Raw genomic sequence first — 19,359 nt, 5'->3', positions numbered from 1 at the left:
TCGTTTAGAAGAAGCAGAGTGGAAAAAGTCCCCTGTGCACGTACGCATACAGTGCAATTATGCGTCTTACTGTTCATGACTGGTTTGGATTCTGTACATGTACTGTAGGATTGTGCACATAATCTTGGATTGGAGGGAGTTATGGTCTCATCGCTTTTTCTCGTGAACAAACATCTCGTCATAACATTCTAATGATTCTTTTATTTTGCATTATAAAATAATGGACCACAAGCCCAGAGTGGTTTTTTTTTTTTTTCTTTTCTGTACTATGTGCACATCCAAAGGCAGGATGAGAGGCATGTAAATCAGGCAGCCCATGTACTTCTTTAATATTTAACATAGGTTATTAGACAGGGCAAAGATTTGACCCCCGAGCGCTTCTGCACATCACATGAATAACTAATGTTGGCTGATTATGTTAATCAGTAGGACTGGGCAGGGACAAGCAGGATTGCAGCTCCAGTGCTGCGGGAGAGGCTATAATCTCAAATGCATTGCAAAAAATAAAAAACAAAAAGCACAGAAGAGAACACAGAAGCAGCCCATCATTAGTTGGGGAAACACAGCCAGCTACTGTGTGCAGCACACAGTGATTTACACTTCATTTGCTCAGCTTGAGTTTTCCTTTCATATGGATACTGGAAACAAACATGCCGCATTTGTGATGCGACTGCCTGTAATCTCTCTTAACAGATAATCGCACATTTGCATAATGGTAAGCTAAATGGTGGCGAGAACATAAATCCAAACAATCCATCTTACACAGCACTCTCCGAGCCAATTAAACAAACGTGCGAACCGATCGGGGGATCTAATCGTTCAAAGGAGTTCACAGTTTATTCGTAACTTTATTTTGGAAATTTCTGATGCCTTTCTGAGCCTTCAAGAGATTTATGTAGCCCACCAATTACGTTCAAATATTCTTGAAGAGAGTGAAATCGGTGATGCGAGCTTTCAAATGCCCTCCAATCTAAGACATTTTTATCTTATGAATGAGTGAACTTCAGATTCACAGAAAGCATTTCTAGATATCTTTTTCTACAAAGTCAACAGCGCTCGTTTTCAAAGCTTATTGCTGTGTCATGATGCCAGCGTCTGTCGTCTCTTATGTTTGTTTTGAGCCGCCGATAAAAACACGCTCTTGAAAAACCATTTAGAAGGAAGAAGGGAGGCGATCGCAGCCGTATTCCAGGCCCATCACCGGAGTTCTGTGGCCCCCACCATAAAGAATTCCAACGAGACAATTTTGCGGCGTGTGGGGTGAGCTGACAGGGAGTGTTATTAAAGCACAGGGTGCTGACCGCTCTCAAAGTTATTAAAGTGCTGCGGGATTGTGTCTGTGATAGCCCCGCCGGTCGTAGTGTCCTTCACGTGCAGGTGCATTACAGTGGGGATGTGGTCATCGCCGGAAGAGGGGTGAGCAAAAGAAGGGTGAGAACAGACACCAGGAACTACCATGGACCATTGGCACCTCTCTCGTTTTCACAAAAATCATTGTGGAGCCAGGCAGAAAAGACTTCTTCAGGTTCCAAGAACTAAGTTGCATGAATGCACTGATAAAGATACATCCTGGAGTAAGCAACGACAACTGAATACTGTTCCAAAGTCATAATTGCTGTTAAAAGTGCTTCTCTTATTTGCACCTTCATGATGTGCATGATTACCGCTTGTCAAATAGATTCAAATAGTCATAAAAGGCATCACATAAGATATCGACGTAGAAAGTGAGACTTGGCACAATCCACGCAAGCTTGATATTGAAAGATCAGCTTTCCTTCATGGTTAACTATTTCTTCCACTAGTATGACAGATAAGAAAGCCAAATATGACATACGTGAGGTCCGCCTGTGACGTGACTCACCTTTGCCTTGTACCCTTGTCATGTGTCATGAAAAGTGACATCCATTTTTTTTTTTTCAGAATGTCATCATTTTGGGTCGTAGTGAGCTGGAATCTTTTTACGCTGACTTAGGGTGAAAGGCGGGGTAAACCCAGGACTGGTTGCCGATGTGCGAGGGAACCGGAGTCCGTGGCGCACAAGGCGAGCCGGTACATGACCTGCGGTATTCAAAACTCTTACATTACTAACATTTCAATTCATGTGACTGGGCCGTTCTCTTTTTCTTTTTTGTTGAGGAGTGATAAGATGTCATCAACATTCATCAGCTGTCTGCCCCTTCTCAATCTGTTTCAGCTCTTCTCTGACTTGACAGCATGGGCGACTGCAGCACTCGATTCATCACCAGGCCTGGATATAACAGGACACCCCAGTTTGTCAAGCTGGATTAGTTTGTGGCCCGTAACAACCGTACCCAAAAGAGGGTCATGTTTTCCATCCATGATGTCCATATGACCACCCATTGAGACCTCTGGGGGGCACAGTGGGTGCAATTGCCATCCCTTACACGGCTTTATGCGTGGGGAAAGCTGCGGTTTTTGACTTTCAATTATGCAATGATCTTCTGAAAAGGCAAAAGATTCAACCATTATAAATGTTTCTGGAATCCATGTTTTAGATCGATCTTTAACGGTTCCTCTTGGCTTCTCGTCTAACTCAGCAAACCTGCCTAGATTCTGCACATAAAATCAATTGATTGCAATCCATAATATCTCTTAATTGGCGATTAGCCGTTACTTTGTGGATCACAGGTCCCGGGAGCGGAACTGGCCTCACTCTTTAATAAGTGCTTGACCAGTCAGTGGCAAGCATAATGGACAGCGCACAGTTAGGCCAGGACTGTGATAACTCCTCACTGCATCCACTCTTGACCTTGACTGGCAGTATAGTTCTTTGAAAATGTAAGTGCCCGTCTTAGAGTACGCCATAAGGAATTTATGAGTCCACACACCTTTCCATAAGTCCTACTCATTGATTCTTTTGCTACCACTCAAAAAGTCTAGCAATGTGGAGACCCATTTATTATGATGCTGCTCGTCGTTATCTTGGTAAAATGTAATCCATTGCCAAGGAATATTAATTTTAACAGATAAAAGAACCCTTTGGGATTATTTTCAAATGGAAGATTCCTGTTGGTTGCATGGTTCGATATAAACAAGGCAAAATTGTAAGTGGATTTCAATTCCTGACTTTGTAGCTGTAACACAGAAATGTTACGATCATGATGTCCATTTAAAATACAAAGTCGGTGTTTAGCCACAAAAAAAGGCAAATCAATGTTTCACTCTATTTTTTATATGCTGTAAGTATAGCAGATTGGCAACTTTATGGACATACAATACATGTCTGTGCAACAGAGTCAGCGCCCAAATGCAAACAAAGCTGCTGGGGTTGCTTATTTAGTCTGGAATGGTGGCTCCTGAGGCTGCTCTGTGACTATTTTTTTTTATTTGGGGTGGGAGTGGAGGGTGGGGTGCTTTGGGGTGATAGTTGAGCTGAAAAGCCCAGTCAGAGCCAGTCAAAAAGAGCGTGGTGCAGTCTTGACCTCGGCTCTCCGCTCATTGTGTAGTGCAGCGGTGTAATGAGGCCCTGTGTGGATATTGATATGACAGAACAAAAGGCCAAGGTGCAGTAAGGACAGCAATCCACACGTTTCACACCATTTGTTTTTCACACCGTATCCATCACATTAATGGGTCACCTTTCTGTGACAGCTCATGATTACCTGCTTACCCATGGAGGGAGAAAGGGTGAGAGAGATAGATAGAGAGAGAGAGACTAAGGGAGAGAGAGAGAGAGAGAGAGAGAGGAGAGAGAGAGAGAGAGAGCCCAAAAGATAAGGAGCAAAGGGTGTTCCACGAGCCAGGGTAAAGGGTGAGCTGTGCTAGGAATAGGGCTTAGGAAGACTGGGGGGATGGGATCCATGTACCTTTTTTTTTTTTTTTATTCTTTCATGAAGATTGGCTCCGGCCCTGTCATCATCCTCACACACAATTTATGACAGGGCAGCTCTCCATGTAGTCACCTGATGGATGGAGAACATCCAGTTTTATTTGGGGCACAGTGGAAATGCACACACAATTCCCAAAACTATTACTATATAACTATAGTAATGTAATTGTCCTGTATGTATGTATGTATGTATATATATATATATATATATATATATATATATATATGCACACACACATACAGTATATATATATTGGCACCCTCAATTATAACCATGCATACATATATATATGTATCTAATAAAGTATTTAGTCAACCACCAATTTTGCAAATTCTCTCACTTAAAAAGATGACAGCAGCCCGTAATTTTTCACCGTAAGTATATCTCAGCTATGAGACAAAATGAGAATTAAAAAAAATAATTATTAGTAAATTATGGTGGATTTTCAACATAAGTATATCTCACCTATGAGACAAAATGAGAATTTTTAAAAAAAGAATTATTAGTAAATTATGGTGGAAAAAAATATTTGGTCACCGAAAAACAAGCAATATTTCAGCCTCTCTCAGTCCTGTTACTTATTCAAGAGGGTCCTCATTTTTTCTACTCATTACCTGTATTATTATTAATGTTTGAACATATTAAAACAGTTGTCCACAACCTCAAACCTCAATCCAAACTCCACTATGATCAAGATCAAAGAGCTGTCAAAGGACACCAGAGAGGAAATTGTACACCTGTATCAGGCTGGGAAGCCTGAATCTGCAATAAGTAAGCAGCTTGGTGTGAAGAAATCATCTTTGGGAGCAATTAATATACAAAATGAGTGATAATCTCCCTCATTGCGGGGTTCCATGCAAGATCTCACTGCGTGGTGTCAAAATGATCAAAAGAATGATGGGGAAAAAAATCCTAAAACCACATGAGGGGTCCAAAAGAATGAGCTCCAGGGAGATGGGACCAAAGTATCAAAGGCTACCATTATTAAGACACAACATCACCTTGCAGGGACTGAAATCCTGCAGTGCCAGACGTGTCCCCCTGCTTAAACCAGTACATGTCTAGGCCCATTTGAAGTTTGGTGGATGATCAAGAAGAGGATTGGGAAAATGTCACATGATAAGATGAAACCACAGTCGACCTTTTTGGTAAAACAAAAAACGCAATTTGTCGTGTTTGGAGGAGAAAGATCTCTAAATGCTCCTGTGAAGCATGGGGGTGGAAACATCACACTTTGGGGCTGTTTTCCCCACGAAGAGACCAGGACATCTGATCTGTATTAAGGAAAAAAATTAATGGGGAGCTATGTATCATTAGATTTTGAGAGAAAACCTGTGATCTTCATGAATTTTGAAAATCTGTGCTGTATCATATGTAAGACGTTGCGCAACAACTTTTCATGTGTTTGTTCCCCATCGCTCAATCTCTTGTTATTCACTCAAGAGAAAATACGAAACCTCTTGTCACTTGGAAAACTATTTCTCAAGAGCTTAATGAATGTTAAAATCATGCTTCAGTTACGCATTGTTTAACCATATATTAGCTCAGCAAATTTTCCACCTTTTTCTGAATTATCTGTCAAAATTTTTTGGCCCGTTAGACCAATCCCCAAAAAACCTGACTGATTGGAACATGCTTGGTAAATATAACTGCAGAAAGAAAGTCAGACAGACAGTTTTCCATATGTCACCGCAATGCAGCAAGACGAGTTGATGGCATCAGTACATCTTGTCTGCCCAGTGAAGGCTTACTCCACATAACACCGAAAGATGAATTATATAAGTGGAACAACAGTGTTGGGCTGCGACGTAAATCAGAAGGGGGAGAAATTGCTGACAAGTTTTGCTATTAAAAGATAATTGCAATCAAGGTGCACGACGAGCAATGGAGTGGTGGTAGCAGATAGATAGACAGCTGCAAAAGATGGATTGTTTTAATTTGCACCAATTAAATTGAAGTTCACTGGATCATCTTCAATCTTCATGAATACTTGATTTTCTGGCCACTATAAAGCTATTAAAGAGAGTGATTGGACTCTAACACTTGGTATACCAAATTTCATGCTGCTGTACTTTCATTAACATTCGAAATAATATTGAGGTAATAAAAGTAAAGCACTCAGTAAACCAGGCGTATATTATGTAAGACAAACTAGATTTGTTGTCACATTTTGAATGAAAAGTTTCAATCATTTGTGTGTGTTTTCATCATCGTTTTGGGACCCTAGATCTGTTTCCACAGTCACATCATGCGGACCTCTTGCAGTATGTGGACCAAAAAACCTTTCCCCAAAAGGGAAACTGGTTTTGACTAGTTGCCTGAACCATCTGGTCTTGCTCCCTGCCCACCCAGTGTTTTTCTTTCTGAAAATGTTGATTCTTATTTATTGAAAGTAGCTACCAGCAGACATTTTCTTTTCTGGAGGAAAATTAAATTCCAAAACACAATTAAGACAGGCAAGCCTCTAGAGTACATTACAATACACTACAACCAGATATCGTGTTAGCTCACTTAATCACTTCAGCAAATGCGCCATAGAAGAGGAAAACATTGTGGAGCGACTAACAATCGAAGGCTTCTTGAATTGCAACAAAGCATGACTACAAGAACTGCGGGCTGAACCAAAAGCTTTTTAGGCCAGAGACTGGAAGAAAAAAAACTTTCTACATCTACAAGTGCAATACCACTACAGAAGTAAAACGCAATGTACTGTACTGTAAATAATGTGAAACTGAAGTCAATAAATGTTTCACCACTATAAATTCAGTGAGTCGCATTTATATTTCAGTAACTGAAGCTGATCCACATGGAGGAGATGCAAAGTTGCAGGGTCATGACCCAGCTCCCTCCAACCGACACACCTTTCGATATGGTGAGGCCCGGATGACGGGTCCTCATCCCACATGGAAACCAGTCTCTGTGTGTGTGTGTGTGTGTGTGTGTGTGTGTGTGTGTGTGTGTGTGTGTGTGTGTGTGTGTGCGTGCTCAACTACCACATTTATCACCCCAAAACATACTGGTGGTTCTGGAAAATTGCTACCTTGGTTTTTGGCTTGTTCTCACTTTCACAAACACTAAAAAATATTTCTAAAGTCGTAATCATATAGAAAGTCTCTTTCAAAGTGTGTAAACCAAGAACCAATGAAACCGCATCTTATAAAGCCATGAGTCTTTATCGATATAAATTGTGCGCATGTACACTGAAAACATACAAGCTCCTTATTTTACATCCATTAATTTGAACACCAATGCTTTTTTTAATAATCCATTTTAATAATTGATAGCTTTGTACCCTTTGAACCCTTTTCACGTTTGTTACACCTCTAATTAGTGTCGTGTAGAAATTATGCACTATATGTGGTTGGAATAGTATTTGCTAGAACAAAACTACAAAAATAACCCATGTCAGTCACAAGTTACTGTACAATTGCTCATTGAAAAATGGGAGGATTTAAAGAAAAGATGTTATGGCCAAAGTTATGTATCTGATCCAGATGTAAATTCCTGAAAATAAAAGCTACTATCTGGCGATTGATTGTCTCATTCTCATCTTTTGAAGGCAAAGCCAAATGTTTTAAAATGCCCTCATTTACAATACATTTGAAGAACCTAACCCCCAATGGGTTAGGCCATTTAAGATGAGTGGAGACATACCCATAATATGCATATTATAGACATGAATTTAACATGAATTGAACGCTGCCCAGCCTCTCAAACAAAAATAGTGTGTCTGTGTATTTTTTTTTTTTTTTTTAGCAAAAATAAATCCTTCAATTATTATAATTTTGGTCACAGTCAGTTTACACTTGATTTAAACAAAGTATTCATTCACATTCTCCTGTCTGAAATATTTTCGTGGTAAATGTAGATGCTGATGCTCTCTCGATGGTAATGCCGAAAGGTCAGTGAGGTCAATAAACTTAAATAAACATGTTTATTTATCTGATACACTATACCCGATCATTGTGTTTTGAAACATTAGATGTACAATATCGGAGCAAAATGTCACAGAGTCAAGGCAGAATTCTTTGCTAATGTGATGCAGTGAAGCCCAAATCCATCAGAGAAGAAGGCGCTCGGAGTGGTTGAGCGTCGGCAGACATTACGGTGGCGGCTGCAAGCAATGTTCCACAGTGTCTGCTTCAGAGCCACACTTGCTCCCAGGCAGGCAAGGGGTGATTAGTGCTTGTCTGTAATTTGGTAACCTTGACCGTGTAACCTTGCTAAAACTGGATTCACATTTTAGCCTTGTAAAGCCAGAGATGCCTGAAAACATTGAGCATTTTTCTGCTGTTTGACGCAAGACAACAGCCTACAGGTGCTATCCGATTGTGTGCCCGTAACGAGTGGGATGCAGGAGCACTCAAGGAGAGACACTTATTCGGCATAAGCATGCTAAGTGTCAGTGGAATGTTAACTTATGCAACTGGCCACTCAGTGGAAAATAAAAAATAAATACAGCATTGACTTTATATATTTTTATTTCAGAATCACATCATCGTCGAGCTATAATTGCAATTATATATTTGTACATGAACGAAGTAAAGGATGAAGATACTTTTTTTGTCAATATCTCCCCTATTTTATAGCAACCACACCTAACAAATTATGGGTTGCGAATGTTTTAGGCAATATCCTCTCACAAGCAGGTTTTACATCTTCAAAACAACATTTGATGCTGATATTGTTTTTTGATAACTCGTAATTTTTACCTTCAAGTGTTGGTTGTCGTGTGTGTTTCTATATTTATGTGTATTTTTCTCAAATCTGATACATGAATCATAATTAGAAAATTCTTGAAAATGCAGAAGATCTTTTATTTGGTACTAATCCAAATTTAGACTGTTCAGCCATGTTAGCCCTCGCAATCTCTTTTGTAGTTTCTAAAATATTGCATTTACCGTGGGTGTGCTTTCTCCTTGAATGCTAAATGAAGTGAAGGTGGGAAGTGCTAAAAGATAGTGACAAATGACGTGGTCTCGAGAGAGATAAGGCACAATCATTAGCGGCCCTCCCCCAAATTGAAACCCTGCTGCTTTTTTTAATGTGGCCTCAATCCTTCTCTGGCCGGTCCTTTCACGCTCAAAGGTTTATATTTCAGCACTGGACAAGGTTGTTTCCTAATCTCTGTGTGGCCAAAGTGCTTTTGTGACATTGGTGTATTGCAGCGCGCTGCTGCATTGCTCTCCTTCGAAAGCTCGGGCTTATTATTGAGCCTCTTTATCTTTACTGAAGCTAAGTTGTTAATTAGCTAGACCTTGAATTAGATTATTTGCATGTCTGAACAAGGGCTAAGGTATGAATACTCCCTTAGGACAAACTGTAATAACCTGTTCGGTGTCTGCAAGATCCCCGTGGAGGGGGGCTCCATGGACGCTTTCCCCTAAAAGAGGGAAAGAGCACAGCCATTCCATCCAATTAGCTGCAGATTGTCCTGCTCCTCTCCCTTTGAATCCTATTTGCTGTGATAAGGTGCTCTTCTAGAGGGACGGAGCTGAGCTTTACTATCAGGGCAAAGTGATTAATTCGCAGGCGAATATCAAAATGCAGGGCCTTCCATTTCGCACAGGCTGACACGGGAGGAAGGAACAGCTCAGAAATCAATAAAGGCACTAAAGAACGACAAGGGAGAAGCCGAGCTGAGCCAAGTAAACACCCCTAAACATTCTCAAGAATCTCAGCAGCAAACTGCATTTCATTCCACGCATCACACTTGTAGTGCTTTCCACCGTGGGGGTGCTCTTGAATTATTCAGGACCTGTTAAACTGTGGGGATGGCTTTAAGACTAATGTAGCACAATATCACGGATGCTATTGTTATTGCATTGTATTGTGCGGCATTCCCATTTATTTATCTCTTTTGTTCCGAGCGTTCCACGCTGCTCTCAGAATTACCAACGTGGTCAGAAACACGACGGATTGTAAAAGACATTTTGTGCAAGATTTTGGTCTTCCCTGGGTCGAACTGTGCTAACTGTGGAGGATTCAGTGTCCAGATATGTGTGTTTTCCACGCCCTCAGACGCTTGCAAATGATGTTTAAACACCCGGCACCTAGGGTTTAATTAAGTCCCCCTAATCGTGTTCCAATCAGAAGCTTGGACTGATGGGATGGAATACCTGATGTGCATTTCTGTCAGTCTTAATTGGATAATTGATTGCCAATTTGAACCTGGCCACACACTGCATACACAATAAAGCTCCTGGCCAGGTTCCTGAGGATTCATTTTCCATCTGAATAAAGATACCGCCTCGATAGGCTCAGCTCCAACCACGGCTCTCGCTGAAAAATATGGCGCGTACGCTGAAAGTTCACGTAGTTGCAATGTTTTTAATTATGCACTTTTATTTGTCCGATATTACAATACCTTTGCTTTTCATACAAATTAGGCGACTGTAACCATTTATGAACAGTTTAATAATGAAGGATATTTGAACTGACTAAATAATTTGAATTTTCCTACGACAATTTGTTCATTAAATATTCTTTTGACTATCCATTTAAATGCAGTACCTCTAAATGACACATTCCATATTCTTGGGCTATGTTTGACAAATATATGCCAATGATATTTCACCAACAGTACTGAGAGAAAATTGTGCATTCAAGTTGCCTTGTGGGGTTTACCTTGAGATTATGATGATTTTTTTCATCCAAGATGTGGCATACGTTATAAATGCATGAAAATAGAAGTGCCATCCTCCATGCAAGAACACTATGAGCAACAATGTTATCAGCTATAGAATATGTAATATTACAATTGATCTTTTAGTTTTTCTGTATTAAAAAAAAAAAAATACCCAACCCTATATACTGTGATGTACTACTGCGTGTCAGTTACACTTTTTTGTTACACTGAAGTGATTTCAGCTACTAGAAAAGAAAAAAAACGTCACAAAAAATGGTGCTAAAGAAGCAATGAGAGCCATGCTTTCATGGGATTTCCAGTGAAAAGCAGAAAGCAATAGAAAACGATGAACATAGGATATGTGGCTGTGATCCTCACAAAACCTCTCTTGCGATGCTTTTCAGTGACCACAGGTGCTTCAGGTTATTAAAGAAGAGTAAATGCCGTGGTCACAAAACAAGCCACAGAGACCGCAATGCTCTGGTATGCCGTAAGAGCGTCTAAAATTCAACGTGACAGTCTGGTCCATAATCGCTTTTATCAGGAGATTCAGTCCGAGGTAGTCAGGATTGGCTTTACAAGCAACCACTAAATTCACAGATATTAACAAAAGGTGCCTATGGAGAGTCGCGAGTTGTGGGTTTTTAATATAATAAATCTGCTTTACCGAGGAAGCTTTATGACATAATATAGTCCTCATGACATAGTGAAACAATTCCTGCACACATACCAGCTTCATTTCACGTCGGATCACTTTCGTTTTCACTTTATTATGGAAAGTCAGACAATTTGAGTTAAATACAGGACGAACCGGTGAATTCTGGCAACTTAAATATGGCCGTAGACATCGGTATCAGTCTGTCTGCGCTCAGATCAAATGCACCAAAATCACGTTAGACCAGCTGCGCCTGGAATTAGACAAGGTATTACAGGCATGTGCTTAGCTCGAGTATCTGCACTCAAATTTTCACTCCGCCCGGCGCATCTCCAGGGATGCAACGTTGCTGGAACACCCAACTTGCCGTTGGCCGATTCGTCAAATTAGAAAACATGAGCAGCAGGCCTCGCACAAAAATCAGGATACGCCGACATTTGCCCTCTGCCACGACTCAAATAGAGGCCTGTGTGTTTACTTCAAAAGAAAGAAAGCGAGTACAACCAAGTACAATACTTCAATTTACTTGATCTACAGCTGTCTCAGCAAGAGACTGGCCCCGATCCTCTCATGTAACACATAAAACTGCTCTTTCTTGCCTAGGCTACTGGATGGATGGTTGTGTGTACGAATCTCCTAACATCCATTTAAATAAGCTAAAACGTGGCACAAATGTGGGTAGGTTTAAGCACGACGATTGCTAAACGTGTTCCTTTTTGGCTAATGGACGAGAATTCTTTGTTTCAGTTTTAACGATCATACTCCACAGTTTCACAGATAAATCATTTGGTCTTGGGTCATGACCACTTTGAAACAACACTTAAAAATGTTATGTCACAGATGACATCAGACTATGAATAATGGCGACCAGATTTCAAGATAACTGAGAGCAATTATGCACACTTACCTTGTCAGGGGCTTGACAATGGTTGGATGGGAAACAGATTCGAGCAGTCACCACCGTATCAAACGGTGCCCTTCACTATCCAAATATCAACAAACATACCACCATGAAATGATTTGGGAGAATAATATTTTCTCAGCTTTTTTTCACTGGGACTTGAAGGTGACAAAATATTTTGAAATGCCAAAGCACAAACTCTCTGGAGCCCTAATTGTGTGTGGACAGCCACCACCAAGTCCTCAACTGAGAAACCTCAAGTAGCACTTTGGGTGGGCTCTTCTAAGTACTTCGAGTCTCTGGCGTCTGCCTCCCATTATTTTTCTTTCAAGGGATTGCTTTTCTCCTCTTAATACAAGAGCCAAATGACCAAAGGAAAGAATTCTTTTATTATAAATGGTCTCTCAGCGCTGAAGTTTTAGCAAGTACAACCCTTGGTGGGATTAGATATTTTGGCCGCCATTTGTAAAGTGTGAAGTTTCTCTGGAGTCTCCTTGAGACAAGTGACCAGTGCAAGGCAAAGTGAAGGTCTTATCAGTCACCCCACAATGGTGCCACCCAATGAATTATATTAGGGCCGGATGCAGCTCGCCAAGCCGCTGCATTGTGCGCCATCTGGGTGACAATAAACATGTCGCCACATGGTTTCCTCCATCATTCAAGTTCAGATAGCAGATCTGGACCTTAACTATGGCCCACTATCTCCTGGATCTCTGTGTGACCTGTTTAGAGAGATGAAGGTGAGGCTCAAGGATATCTCTCAAAGAGTCTGCTCCAAAGCCAGGAGGTTATTACAGCCATGGCGAGGGGGGCAGGGGCTCTGTCGCTACCCCCCCCCCCCCCCCACACACACTATGTTACATACAGATAGTGAGATGGGAAAAAATATACAGTAGAAGACAGCGTTCTAGAAGAAGACAACAGTTAAAACTATTTGCATTAAAGGTTATTTTATAGCCTAAAGTAAAAAAATAAACTCCTCCACTGAATTGAATTGAATAGAAGTAGATTTTTAAAAAGGATTACATTTAATAATTTCCATCAAATTAGATGTACAGTAAATGACAAAGTTGAATTTTATTTAACCATCCATTTTCTTTAACATTTGTCCTCATTAAGCTTGTGGAGCTTATCCCGACTGACTTCAGGTCAAAAGCCAGTCCAGTCGGTCAGCAGCCAATCAGAAGGGACCCCATGATGCCAGTTATGACACCTGGTTTACTACTGGATATCATGGTTTAGCAATACAATTACATTTCAAGTGAAAATATCCATCAAGCCATCCATTTTTCAAGTCACTTATCCTCACAAGGGGCAGGGCCGTGCTGGAACCTGTCCCCGCTAACTTCGGGTGAAAGGCAGACTACACGCTGCTCTGGTCACCAGTCAGTCGCCGGAACATAACACGGTTACTGAGCGGGAACTGAACCCATGTTTCATGGACCAAAGTCAGGCAAGTGTACCAATACACCATCGGCGACTCCTTCAAGCAGAAATATTTAGGAGCTATTCAACTTGTTCTTCTTTCGGCTTGTCCCTTTCGGGGTCGCCACAATATGTTTAGCACAACGCCGGATGCCCTTCCGCAACCCTTCTCAGGGAGTTGAGGCCACAGTGGGATATGAACCCACAACCCCTGGTTTACCAAACCAGTGCTCTAACCACTGAGCTACGGGGCCTCTTAGGAGCTATTCAACAATTTTTCCAATACGAAACGTGGAGATAGAACTGCAAACAAAATCAATTTCTTCTAAACTGTATTCGTGTGTTGCTTTCAAGATTATGTTCATCTGATTGCTGGAATGATTTGACTTAACGTTTACCAGTCCGACTCTGCTGCAGTCGGGCATAAAAATATTTTGAAAAGAAAGAAAATTATCGGTGCAGGCCTCCATTCGCCAACCTGCCATCAATTGGATTGTCCTGCTAGTTTAAAAAAAAAAAAAACAAAACGCAAATGCTATCTCGGCTGTGGCAAATTGTCCTACTTTAGCAGCTGCTGTTCACTAAAAGTCTGGTGTTGTTACTGATCCTCACGTGAACCATAAAAAATTAATCATTCCCAAGCAAAATGATGAATGTGAGCTCAGAAACACAAGGTTCTGTGATTCTGGCGAGAAGAAAAATTGGCTAATTTGACTAAACGTGATAGCGCCGCAATGATGAAAGCTTAAAGCGAATCTTAAATGAAGCGTGTTAAGGGTGGGCAACCAAACAATGGTGGGAGACCAACGAGGAAGTGAAAAGTGAGGCATAAACAATGGCATTTAATACAATTTGATAAAAGCACTTATAGAAGATGACAGGGGTTCACATGTAATCACTGTAAGTGGAGGCATGAACTGGGGGGCTGAGGTGTCGTCGTTGCCACGCCAAAACACTTTTCCACCGCACATCCCCTGCTTCTTCTCATTAATCCATGAAGCTACATTCATTAGCAGTCACTCCCTCCGATTCCCTCCTCAAGATTACACACGCGCCGGCGGAGTTATGTTCGCACACCCAAAAATAACCTGCTGCCGAAACCCAGTGGATGATTTGCTTTGCGTTATTGTGATCACAACTTTCTTACTCGCAGGATATCAGCATCAGAATCAGCTTTATAAGTTTCTAATGACAAGATATGGATCGGAAACAAGGCTCGCTTGCTTCTCCATCATTTTGTAATTGTATTTCATCAGAAAACTGGTTGACAAGCAAGGACAGTTGCGTAAAGATGACCGTCGGGGGAGAACGCTCCAAGTGGAGATGATAAATCCCAAATATTTACAGGCCCTGGGAGTGTCAGGTGTACTGTAGAAAATAGTGCTGGGTGTGCTCTTATCAAGATGGGCCAGTTAGTGGCTTTTGGAGAGGCCCGTGTTGTGAATGGCGCTGTAGTTTGGGAGGGCAGCGTTTATGGCTCACCAGTGCGCTGACCACAGCCCATTAACTCAAAGAGCCTCCACAGGAGCACTGGAGCAGGGAAAGGGGCCGTGACCTGCCAGAGACCATCTTATTACTTTAACACATTATGTCTCCCACCGCGATCTTTTTATTTAAGTGACTTCAGCTGAACGTATCATCTCGGGCCAAGTTGGGGACAGACGGGGTGGGGGTGGGGGGGGCTTCTAGACAACTGCCAAAGAAGAAGGGTGGGGGTGGGAAGGGGGTGTCAAATGATTTATTGGAAACGTCTGCTTTTGGGCGCTGGAGGATGGACAGTGAGCAGAAAACGGTTAGGGAGGAACCTGGCTGCAATGAGAGCTGTTTATGGCAATAAGAAGCTGAGCTGACCCCAGAACAGCTCCTGAGAGGGTTGGAAAGTTCTCACTGATGAGCTTTTGCAGCCCTCTGATGGCCACAGAGACCATACGGTCAAGAGGACAGGGGCCGGTCCAGGCTTGGGATTTGATTTATTTTACAAGCACGCCACTTTTTTACCAGCCTAAGCGTTACAAATATATGCTCTCAGGGTTGAGCACACTTTGCCCAAACCTTGAAGCAAATCAGACTGATTTACATAAACAATAAATGCCTGACTATGATTCAGGAGATTTGCATCAGTCAAGAGTGTATGAATCAAAATCACATGCATTCATATGATGCATACTTAAAAATGCACAATTGGCTCATTTCTCCATGAAGACGCAACGCAAACATAGCAATGTATTATCCTGATGTATTGTTTATAGATACAAGTAACAAATGTTTAACAAATATTTTTTTCATTGTTGTCATAATTATGTGCTCATTTTAAGAGTGGCCACATTCTCGGCGAAGAATTTATAAGAACATAAGATAGCTCAAATCGTTTAGCTTGGTTGCCGTGGCACCCATTAATCGTCAAAGCACATTGATTAATATTGAATATATTGAATAATATATGAACAATATATTTGAATAAATTTTTGCTGGTGTGAAAATAATACAGGATTTGTTCAAATGGAAATGAAAACTCAAGTTAGTCTTTATTTTAAAATGTTTTGTCTTTGTGTTACTATTTTTTTTTTTTTTACAGTTTTCTTCATTTGTTTTTCCAGTGCAAAATGGCTGACAAAAAATGTATAACACAAGTCCTGGACATTTCACTATTGCTGAATTATTTCAGACCATTAATGTTTAGTAAGACAAATGTGCATGCATCACATTGTCAGAAAGATCTGTTTTTATTTTTTATTTTTTTCCCAGCCACCCCAACAAACCACGCATCCAAAATTACCATTAGTAGTTGTTAGTACACATTGTTGATTGGAGAAGGGGCAAAAGAGATTGATGCCAAGGGCAAAATCGTGTTTCTTATAATTCCGACGTCGTCTCCGCTTTGTAGGCGACGCTCACAAATGCACGACATCCCGATGGCTCCGACGGCTCCGATTCAATTCTTCAGGAAGCGGAAGTAACCGATTAGATTATGTCATTGCCGCAATCTGTTACGAAAAATAAACACTGGGCCTTTTCATTAACCTAATGAAGACGAAGCACGTTGATGAGCTCTTAAGTCAATTAACGATATTTAAAAAACAGGCGGTGCAGCCCCGGGGTAAATTAGCATGCAGAGAGAGAGGAGGACCCAGGTTCAAACAAATTGCGCGTGGAACCCCCTGGTTCAAGCCGCTTGACTCGCTCTCTCTCAGTCTTTAAGCGCGGCCCTCCTCCTCTGGTCAAACACGCCTTCATTAGCCGTAATTAACTGCATGCTTTCCTCTCTTTGCATTACTGAGAGACTCCGAGAAGTGAGGACGCCGGCAAGCATGTACTCAAGTGTCCTGCGATGGCCCCTTTTGCTACTTACTGTTTCCATCATTTCTCACGACGAGCTAATGGTTTGAAGATAGTATGACACAGTGGAAGCTTAATGAAGCATATCTCAAGGAGAAGATGTAGCGCCCCTCAAGTATGTAATGTAACCTTTATCCTTTCCTCAATTAAAATTAGGAACTAAATCAATTAATGTTAATTTTTCTAAATTTGTATTACAACTTTACTCTTTATTTCACTTATTCCCTTTCAAAAGGTCTCTGAAATAATATTTCCCCTTATGAGTTAAGGTTATCCTAATTTAAATCAAGCTATCAAAGAAAACTCCCTACATTTTTAACTGTCTTGCAGATAGTCAAATAATAAACCTGGTTATGTAACAAAAAGTGTGAACATTTAATAAAATTAAGGATGGGAAAGCAAATGTGTATACACAACAAACAGTCAAATAAGCAAAGTCGAAAAGGTACACAATGCACACATGAGCTACACTAAGCTAATCTACTTTAAGGGTCCAAACAAATATGAATATTGCTGGGAAAACAAATGTGATTCAAACCCCAATGTCTTCGTTTCAAGCGGCAGGAGTGATGAACGTCAAGGGTTGTATCCAATGGACCAGCCTCATCCAAGTGCTGACAGTCCGATCCGTTGTGAAGCTTTGTCCGAGTACTCCGATGCAGGTCTCGCTCGCGTTTGCTCGTCGCTAGCGTCCTCGTCTTCTTCCACGTGGTCCAACACAGGCCTCGCTAGCTGGGGCTAGCGTCCTAGGAAAGTTCCATGCATCCACTTAGCCTCTGTATTAGCGGCTAACTCCACCACGTTACAGCGTGATTTGAGTAGTCCACTCAAAGGACACACTATCACTATTGGACTGTCAACAGTCCTTGTTGAACACGTTGAACAATGTTAATAAATGTCCACCTTTAACTTTTCCTTCTCTTCAAACAACTCGTACCTGCACTGAGTCAGCTTTTTTCTCTCTTTCTCTCCAGCATTTCCTCCACACGTCACTTCCTGTCCACTGTTTACAACAATAAAATGACAAACAAAATAACAGAATTAAATCCAAATCTTCCAAAAGAATAGCAATTTTTAACTGGATTACGAAGACATTTGAAAAAAATAAATAAAAGCACAGTTGCTCTGCTTTCATGGCGTTCCTCTTTGTTTTCAGTAAACTTATTCTAAATCCTTTTGTGTTTAAAACCTCTGTTTCTCTCTTGCACACGCTCACACGAGCAGTCTCGCAGACTCGCACGTACGCACACACACACACACAAGCACGCACTCAAGACACGCGCCGGGTCTCTGGGCTGCAACAAGGTCTGAAAAGATTGCAGTTGATTTCGACCCGGGCTGGATGGAGGCCTCATTTAGTGGCGGCTGGCAACTCAATCAGGCTGCCTCACACTGATGAGTGAGTGACTACTTTCCGAGCAGCAGTCAATATGTGTCTGCTGTGATCGAATGTCAGCAGCGTGTGTTCCCTGACCCGATCTTATGGCTTTTTTATTTTGTCTAATCAATGATATATGAAACAACACAGAGACGTTTCAACAAAACATTTTTCCCCAGCACACTCGACTGTGTTCTGCTGAGACCGTATCCAGTCACTGCTGCGATATTTGCCATTAAATAAGCAGTTCACCATTCTTTTGTGGCCCAACCCCATTTGAATTTTGTTGCTGTTTAGAACAGTGGATGATGTAGCTGAATCAAAAAAAAAAAAAAAAAAATTCAACTTTGCACAGATACTTTGCTCTTGACATGAAGACAGGAGCAGTGTTTGTGTACCAAGTGAAAGACAATGTGTACGGTACAGCTTTCCTTCTCTACGGTTTTCTATGCAGGGAGTAAAGAACAGCCAATATTTTGAGGGTGGTCAGACGAAGCGCGCTCACTTGTCCCCTGTGTCCTTTATTTCACACAGCCCACTGCACATGCTCGGCAGTCTGACGACCTCTTGACCCGCCTGTCACGCTGATGGCCTCGGCGGTCTGGAAGTAGTTATTTCATCGAGATGGGCTCCTTTTACTGAAAAAGATCATTAAAAGATATTAGCTCAAGAGAAGTTCCCGCAACTGCTTTCTAAGTACAAATTTATTAAACATGGAGGGCTTTTTTGATTTGGATGGATATAGGTCAACTACTAATACTATTTGAACCCCTTTGGACTGAATGCAATCATTATAATGTTATACTTTCAATTAAAATGAATGTATTTTTTCATTGTCAGAAATTCATTTCATAATTTAGATTTAAAGAGTAAGGTTGACCAAATTCTGAATCCTTTGGGAGATGAATACTGGATCTAAGATGTTCAAATCCATATTGATATAATTTGCAATTTAACAAGAAATCATTATTCACCCATAAATGTCACGATTTAATTAAAAGTATGCCCTAATGGTAATTATTACAAAAGGTTTTATGGATTTCAAACGATAATAAGCAAAATGTAGCAAATATTCAAGAGATTTACGAATTAATTATTTGTAATTGCAAGATTATGGAATGAGAGGGGCTAATCACGTTAACAACATAAAACATTTATCCATCCATTATCCAAGTTGCTCATCCT

General features: G+C 41.0%; 1 long non-coding RNA gene across 6 annotated transcripts in view; it reads right to left on the bottom strand.

The window, feature by feature from the left end:
- LOC133499338 (uncharacterized) overlaps positions 1–18,694 on the bottom strand; it is a 52,835-nt gene extending 34,141 nt beyond the window's left edge. Inside the window, exons 1-3 of one of the 6 annotated variants that reach the window (XR_009794628.1) lie at positions 18,680–18,694; positions 17,335–17,799; positions 3,828–3,923 (exon numbers count right to left, since the gene is read on the bottom strand). This is a non-coding gene — a long non-coding RNA (uncharacterized LOC133499338). Of the gene's footprint in view, positions 1–330; positions 2,249–3,164; positions 3,488–3,827; positions 3,924–17,334; positions 17,930–18,679 lie in introns of those variants that run through there. The other 5 variants (XR_009794631.1, XR_009794630.1, XR_009794626.1 and 2 more) reach the window with 5 other exon arrangements.
- Positions 18,695–19,359: the final 665 nt, after the last annotated feature.

This window comes from Syngnathoides biaculeatus, chromosome 4 (genome assembly GCF_019802595.1).
Source record: "Syngnathoides biaculeatus isolate LvHL_M chromosome 4, ASM1980259v1, whole genome shotgun sequence".
Taxonomy (NCBI): Eukaryota; Metazoa; Chordata; class Actinopteri; order Syngnathiformes; family Syngnathidae; genus Syngnathoides; species Syngnathoides biaculeatus.
This window is presented reverse-complemented; position numbering and strand designations above follow the sequence as displayed.